This window comes from Carassius auratus, chromosome 14 (genome assembly GCF_003368295.1).
Source record: "Carassius auratus strain Wakin chromosome 14, ASM336829v1, whole genome shotgun sequence".
Taxonomy (NCBI): domain Eukaryota; kingdom Metazoa; phylum Chordata; class Actinopteri; order Cypriniformes; family Cyprinidae; genus Carassius; species Carassius auratus.
Window position 1 is genome coordinate 273,605 of NC_039256.1, and position 8,115 is coordinate 281,719.

Sequence of the window (8,115 nt, forward strand, 5' to 3'; positions counted from 1 at the left end):
TATTCTATTAGATTTCATCAAATTTAATGTCAACACAACATGCTCTATCAGCTGTTGAGAATTTTATGCATGAAGTGAGTGAACTTATACATTTTGACTAATATTGTTGAAACGCACAAGGTTTACATATAAACACAATTGGTTATGTGTAAAGTGAAAGTAAACAGTTGAGAAAAAACACAGACTTGTTCCTGTATATTAGGTGTGTGTAGTAGCTTTTAAAGGGGTCATATGACGCTACATGCACTTTTACAAGTTGTTTGAAATTAAATGTGTGTTGGCGGTGTGTCTACACAACCACTGTATAACTATAAAAATCCACCCAGTGTGGGGTTTTTTTTTTCTGATCAAATCTTTACCCCTTTCTCAAATTGAGCTGATCTCACATTAAAGCGTGATTGGTCTGTCACGCAGACAGGCCCCTCCCACGATAGTTTGATTGACAGTATTGTTTCAGCACAGACTGTTCTGGCGTCTTACCTCAGACCCGTCCTGAGTGACCGTCATTAGTCCACCATTGTTTCACCACTGGAGCAGATGTAGACAAGAATGACTCTTAAGCAATTGAAGTGTTTTGTTTTTGGATGTAATGAACATGGCAGTCATCATCTCCAATCCGTTTATAGCACAAGACATCACCTGTCTAGTGCTCCCCAATCCAGATGGTGAGCAGGGTCCAAATGCACTCTAACCAGTTCGGGCTCTTAGAGTGTATGTTGAAAGCTCTGGCCCATTTTGGCACTCAAAGCAGCTCTTTGTATGCTTTGGAGGCTGCTCTAAAGGGCTGCTGGATAGTGGATACTATAGCCCTGGCTCACGCCTCTGCATGCATGCAGTGCCCTATAGGTGTGACAGGCCACTCCACCAGAAGAATGGCCTCTTCCTGGGCTTGGTCCAGCTAAATTTCTATAACTTTGATGTCCCTGCCCTGCATACAGATTTTGTCAGCTTAATCTATCCAACCCCTTTTTTTAAGTGGGAACGGTCATGTTATGTAGTCCTCAGCCTAGCGGCTCATTATTAGCTCATGCCCTCAGTATGGGCACTCCAGGGCTGGGCTCACAGAGTAGCTTCGTTCTGCTCTTACTTAAAGCATGTTTGGATGCATTGCGTGGTTAACGCATTGGTTACTTATGTAACATCGGTTCCCTGAGTTAAGGGAACGAGTGTTGTATGGGCTGCCATGCTATAAGGCTGTAGATGAGTCGCCGACTGTCACTTCAGCCGAAAGATTCGGACAAAATGGCATTCAGAGCTGACTTATATAGAAGTTGGCTCCATGCCTTTTGGCAAGTTGAAGCGCCATTGATTTCTGCAGCTACACCAACACGATCAAATCAGGCTTCAGTAAACAGCCGTTTCCCAATAGTCTGATTAACACAATGCTCGCTCTCTTATATAAGTGACACAATATTGGAAAAGTCATGAAAAAATGGCATTTCACCAATCCAAATTGAATCTTGACTGCCCTGTCTCAAAGGTAAAATGTGAAGCCCAGTAATACTGCCAACAGTCAGTAGAGGGCAATGATGTACTCTCAAGAAAGCTTTTTGCAGACATTGTGAATTTGACCAAAGCTGGTGTTTGTGCTCATTTCTAATGCCTTTTAGTCACTCTTCCATGTTGCTTTGACCCCTTAAATCCTTGGTGAGATTGTTTGGGATAAATTGTTTAAGAAGACCTAGTTCTCAAGTCATCATCCATTGCCGTTCACAAGGCTTCATGCTTTCCAACAGCGAGGTAAGTAAACATAGCTGAATCAATTCAGCCTTACATCCTGCCACAGCCTCTCTGACTGATTGACATGTCTAAAGGGCTGAGTCTGTGATGTAAAGCTCATTAACTTTTTTCTCTCAAGGGTCTGGGCAAATCTGTATGGGAAAGGGTTGACATCATTGCTAGAAAGGCTGCTTAGAGTGTGTTGATTCAGTGTGCAAGTTTGCCCCACTTTGCCATAGCACTTGGCTGTTGCCTTGGGAAAAGTTGTTGTGCACAAATGATGTCATGACCATGTTTTGGCCGATTGTATCTGACATCTTTTATCTTTGTGCATGCCCAGCTCTGGCCAAGCCAGGTTAGAGCTCCTGTTAAAGGGTCCGATGTAATTTGTCCACAGGCTTGCACACAGCCTCTTGCTATTTTAGGCAACATGTGAATGGAAAGAAGGTCACTCAGAAGCCATCTATCGAATTAGCTACCTAAAAGTGATGTTTAGGGACAACATTATTTAATTCAGCAAAGTGTGAAGCCACGTCACAGCATTTGTTTTGCTTTGTCTGATCTCAGATCTGATGACCCACATATTTCAGGTCGTATGTGCCCTTAAAACAAAGACCATGTTTATTTGAATTCTGGAGTTTTTAACCAGCCCACACTTTTTATTGCGCTAGTGTGGTGAGGTAAACTGTTGGTTTAGAGTTTGATATTTGCATTGTCATGGTTACTACTGTGTGAGCAGAGCAAATGTGTGCTACCAAAACAGACTGTTTCTCACCATTGCCATGCACCAGTCCACTGTGTGCATTAGCTCTACTTATGCGTATTCTCACTGCTGTACATGTTTGCTTAAATGGTCTCTCAGAATGAGACCTGAAGCCTCTAAATCATACTGGGTTATCTAGGACATAAACCAATTTCGTTGTTGTAATAGGTAATGTTTGCAAGCCTGAGGTTTACTATTGCTTATTCAAAGGGATATTGATAGGAACAATATACCTTTAGCTTAATCTACCTAATGTGTGTGACATAATTTTGAACAAAATAAGGGGTTCATATAAAGTTCATTTGGGGTTTGTTTTGGTGGCTCAAAAAAGCTTCCAGAAAACTTCATGACAGAAATTTTGGCAGGATCATTACTTTAGTCGGTCAGTCAAAATCATGCACAGGTGAAAACGTGAAAACAGTGCATACAAAAGCAGAGCTGATTTAAACAATTCCACATCCCTATAACCTCATACTTTCTTAACTGCTCTTTTCTCATTGCTGTTATTTCTGTTGTGCTATTGAGAGGTACAGTAAGTGTGCAACATTTATTTATATACAGTATAAATACAAACAGTATACTGTTGCTCAGCCATTTCAAACTTGTGAAGAACAAAGACTGACTGTACCAAGAGTGTATTGGGGCTTTTAAAATGTGCATGAAATCTAAATTCACGCTGTCAGTTTTCTAAATGCATGTTGTAGACCTTATTGTGAATTTTGCTTATGCTTAATAATTTTTTTTTTTACTAATAATGATTAACCAAAATATCATAACTGGATCATTTGGTAAAAACAACAGACTTCTCTCTGCTAACATATGCAGTTCTTGTCCAATCATTTAGTCACATTCATCTGCCTTCACTTTTGAGTGCAACCCCCTCCCCTTCAACCCCCACCCTACATTTTTGTTATTTTTAAGTAATATATTACATTCGAATGTACATCACAGTACGGACTATTACAACTATTACATTTTGGCATGCAACTTCTAATGCTGTTTATGCTACGGACCAGAATGATACTTCAAATTATTTGGTTTGTTTAGTTGAGGGGTGTTATTTTTAAGTGACTGGATGATTTTCACCAGCCGTGCAATAAAAAGTCTCACACACACTGCTAAGGGTTTAGATAAAATCTTAAAAATGTCGTTTACCCATGTGGTTAGGTGCTCCCTGTAATCTAATGTTCTCTGCTGGTTTGTTCCTGCAGGGGTTATTCTGTAGATCCTCTGATTCAGCTGTTTGCAATGGTGTCTCCTGCACGAGACCAGTTATTATTAAAGAGCGCTCCATTCCTTCTATGCAATTTTAGTTTCAGCAGCAATTGGACTATTGAGTAAGCCCATCATATTCCCTGGTTCCCACACCAAATCTACAGCATCAGTGAAATCTAGAAATGTACTTTACCACCAAAATTATACTGTGGGAATTTTACAAAATAGGAAATGGATCTGTTAATTATGACTCAGGATGTTTTAGCATATGTGCAAACGTCAAAGCTTGCAAGCATTCTGTAACTTGCACACGTATGTGTGTATTGAAGGTTAAGTAAGACTTAATCCTTATCAAGTACTCTGTAAAAAGTGATTGTGATTTTAACAGTAAAAGACTGAAAAAATGCTACAGTAAAAACCTGTTAACTGGTTAACAGTAAGTTTCCAGACTGAATTCGATGAATAAATGTAATGAAATGTAATGTTATTTCACATTAAAATATTGTAAAAAATATATATATCTTAATTTAAAAATAAAAAGTCATTGTATAATTTACAGTGAAATGTGTAAATTGACACTCCCAGAAGTCCCGGCATGACACTTCAAATTTCATGTTTTTTTTTAAATAATTTCTTTTATTGTGTTTCTTAGTTTTTCTTATCAGTTGTGTACACTCGGGTTTAATCTTACATCTAATGTTGTTAAATAAATTTTTATTGCATTATTTCACTATCATGTGTCACCATGATGGGGCTTAGTGTTTGTGTGAATGACACTGTGCACCTCCTATATATAAGTATTGCCCACCTTAGCTCGTAGAAAATCTTTTCGTGATGAGCATTGGTTCATCATGTGACTTTCTCATCACCAGCTGTTTTTGGTGGTTATCAGTGCATTACAATGGTCAAAACAGATATCAGTACTTCAATAAGTTGGTTAATTAGCATTACATTAGTTAATGAAATAAGGCATTTTATTGTGAATTTAAGTAAAGTTTGTAAAACCTAAAGTTTTGCTACCATATTTTGAAGTTCTGGCAACCACAGCTGCCGGTATTTTACCGTAAATGTCACAGATTTTTGTTTTCCAGTGTATGCATACCAGCCACAAGAATCCCCACTCAACTTTATGATATTGTGGTTTCTAGATATGACTCAGTTTAAGCATAATTTCTTTTTAGCAAATGGTCACGCATGTAGCACAAGTGTTTACAGAGTTTAATACTTGGGCTTTCTCGGGTCTTCCCTAATGACGTCATGCAGAAGTGACTCTCAGTGGCTTGGGAATATGTCCTCCTAATTTTTGTTTCACCAGCCTTCATACTGTCCTTATAATGGATAACCCTCAGATAAAGATGGAGGGATTTTATTTGACACTGTAAAACCATTTTCACCACTAATTACAAGCATTTAATAGTTGTGTAAAAAACTCAGCTTCAACATCATTTCAAAAGCAGAATGGCCTGTTCTCTTCTCATTATGGTATTGTTTACACCATAGATAACTTGAACTTGTTGATTTGCGCGACTCACAGTCAGCTAAAGGTCTTAGCTCTAATTCAGCTGTCATGCTTTGACTTGACAAATCACATTATATGATCACTCATTGTGCCAAATAGTTACTGGAGAAGGAAGAACAATTTTAAGTAAAACCACAGCAGCTGTAAGTTCTTAAATACCAGGTGCTCTGTGTTTGATTCATGCCTGTAGCCTGTAGTTAATGCACATGTCACGCGGTCTACTCATTTTATAGCCTTATACTTTGTGGTCAGATTTTGTTTACCTGAACAACACAGGTATGTGGAAAAAGGCAGCCTTCTAAATTTGAGCTTTTCTGAAGCCTGTATCCATTTTATTGCTTTTGAATGGAATTATTATTATTTTATTATTTATTATTAAACAGAACGGACAGGTCATTAGGGGTATCACAAACCATTATGTTGTTCATATACAGTTAACTTCATATCAGGGATTGCTCTCCCAATGGTCTCAGAAGAGATAGAAAGAAAGAAAATTATAATAATAAAAAAAAAAAAAAAACACCTGGAGAATATTTGTCCATAAACGTTTCAAGCTCCTCTCATAAAGCATTTAAAAAATACAAATAAAAAGACATTGCAGTCCACTTACAATAACTCACTATGTTGCATCCATACTCCTATACTTTAACAATTTTGACCAGTACTTGTAAAATTTATCCATGTTCAATCTTTTAGAATCATTATCCATTTTGCTTTTCTTGGTGGATTCTCATGGAACCTTTTCTTAGTTATTGGTTTTTTAGCAACCAATAATAGTTTGAGCAGGTACTTATCTTGAGTACTAAAATCAGTTGGTATGTTTCCTAAATATATGGTACCAAAGCTGTTCTCAATTTCAAATCCCAATATCAGTTTTATTTCAGTGATTACCTCTAAACAATAAGATTGAATTGCTGGACACTTCCAAAATATGTGAAAGTTATCAGCCATAGAACTATTACATTGTCTCCAACAGAGTGCAGATTCCAGATTACCATCCTGTAAATATTTTATTTTTGGACTAATAAAAATCTTATTATATTCTTCCATGAGAATTCTCTCCACTGACCTGAGCTAGAGGTAGTATACCATGTTTTACAAATATTTAGCCATTCTTCATCAGATAAAATTATGTTGGCTTCCTTCTCCCATTTATCTTTCACATATAATGTAGAGTGATTTTTAGAAGATTGTATACTTGAATATATTCTTGATATCATTCTCTTATGAGTTCCACTCTTATTCGCATCAATAAAAACATTGATGATAGTCATTTACATTTTTTCATTATTTTTTATATTTTTATTATAATGGTTCCTAATAGGGATGGGCATTCGATTAAATTTTCTTAGTCAATCGTCGGGAGAATTAACGATCGACTGTCGATTAATCATTAATATTTTTATAATGTAATTATAAAATTTTTATAATAAAAAAATGCAATGAATAAAAAAATACAGCGTGTTTTTCCTCTGTGAGACCTTTATTACAAGATCAACTTGTAGCAGACAGTTAAACTATGTTTAGGCAAACCGAACATATATCCGCGTGCATATGCAGTGCTCTAAAGCAGTGGAACCTGCAGCTGCGAGCCGGCGATCTTAAACAGAGACCTCATTTGTTCCAAAATAATAATAATAATAATAAAAGAATCATGTTAAACAATAACATATAAAACATTATAATACTTAGATCTGACAGATTTAGTCAAAATGTAACTCAAAACTATCCAAGCCAGAAGAAAAGGCCAGATATTAGCCTTCCTAACAATTACGCTAACTTAACAAATTATGCTACTTAAAACCTCATGAAAAATAACTAACTTTAGTAACTAGAATACAACTTCTGCACGAGTCTACGGATTTTTGTTGAGAAATACCGTATAAGCATGTTGACATGATCTGGTGTCACACGCGACCGTAACCTGGTGACCGTCAGTCCAGCCGCCGAAAACACCCGCTCTGAGGGAACTGACGTTGCCGGGATGCACAGGTACATCATTTGAGTCGTGGCCGTGTTGTACTTATACACGGCATCGCAATGTTTGCAGTAAACTAGTTCGCTTTTTAAATCAAATGGTCCCACGCCACACTTCGCCGTGACATCTTCATGATTATTCTTTTGAAATCAAAACGGAAGATCACAGATAACCGAGTAGGGTGTCAAATATTGCACCCTGGTGATAAAATATTTAATTGCTGCCACACAGTGAAATTCATTTAATTGCTTCAAGACTCGCACTATGCAACGCAACCTGCATTAGATAAAAAAATGCTTTAGATTAATCGATAACAAATTAACATGATCGAAGAATTTCTTAACGATCAATTATCGATCGTCGATTAATCATGCCCATCCCTAGTTCCTAAGTTATACATATCTAAAGAAGTCTTGTTTTCTAATATATAGGTGCCATTAAGATGTTGGAATCTCTTTAAAACCTTTATTGGATGAGAATGTACAATATGATGAGGAGTTTCTCAGCGCCAGTACTCGGAGGATGGACTCCCAGGAGAGGAATCTTAATGACACTGGTCGCGCGGTTCAGGCTTTGGTGGCGCAGGTGTCCGAGCTCACCCAGCAACTACAACTTCTACGAGTTCCCACTGCGCCGCTCACACCGTCCGTTCCTCCCACACCACTGGAGACCCCCCCTCCTAGCCGGAACCACGCCTCCCCATTCCGTCGACCTACTCGGGTGAGCCTAACTTTTGTAGAGCTTTCTTAACTCAATGCGATATGCATTTCTCTCTTCAACCTAGAACTTTCTCCAATGAACAAGCCAAGGTGGCATTTGTACTGACCCTGCTCACTGGGAGGGCAGCATTATGGGGAACGGTGGTGTGGGAGAATCAAGATCCATGCTGCGCCTCGTTCCAGACACTCTCCGCCGAGATGA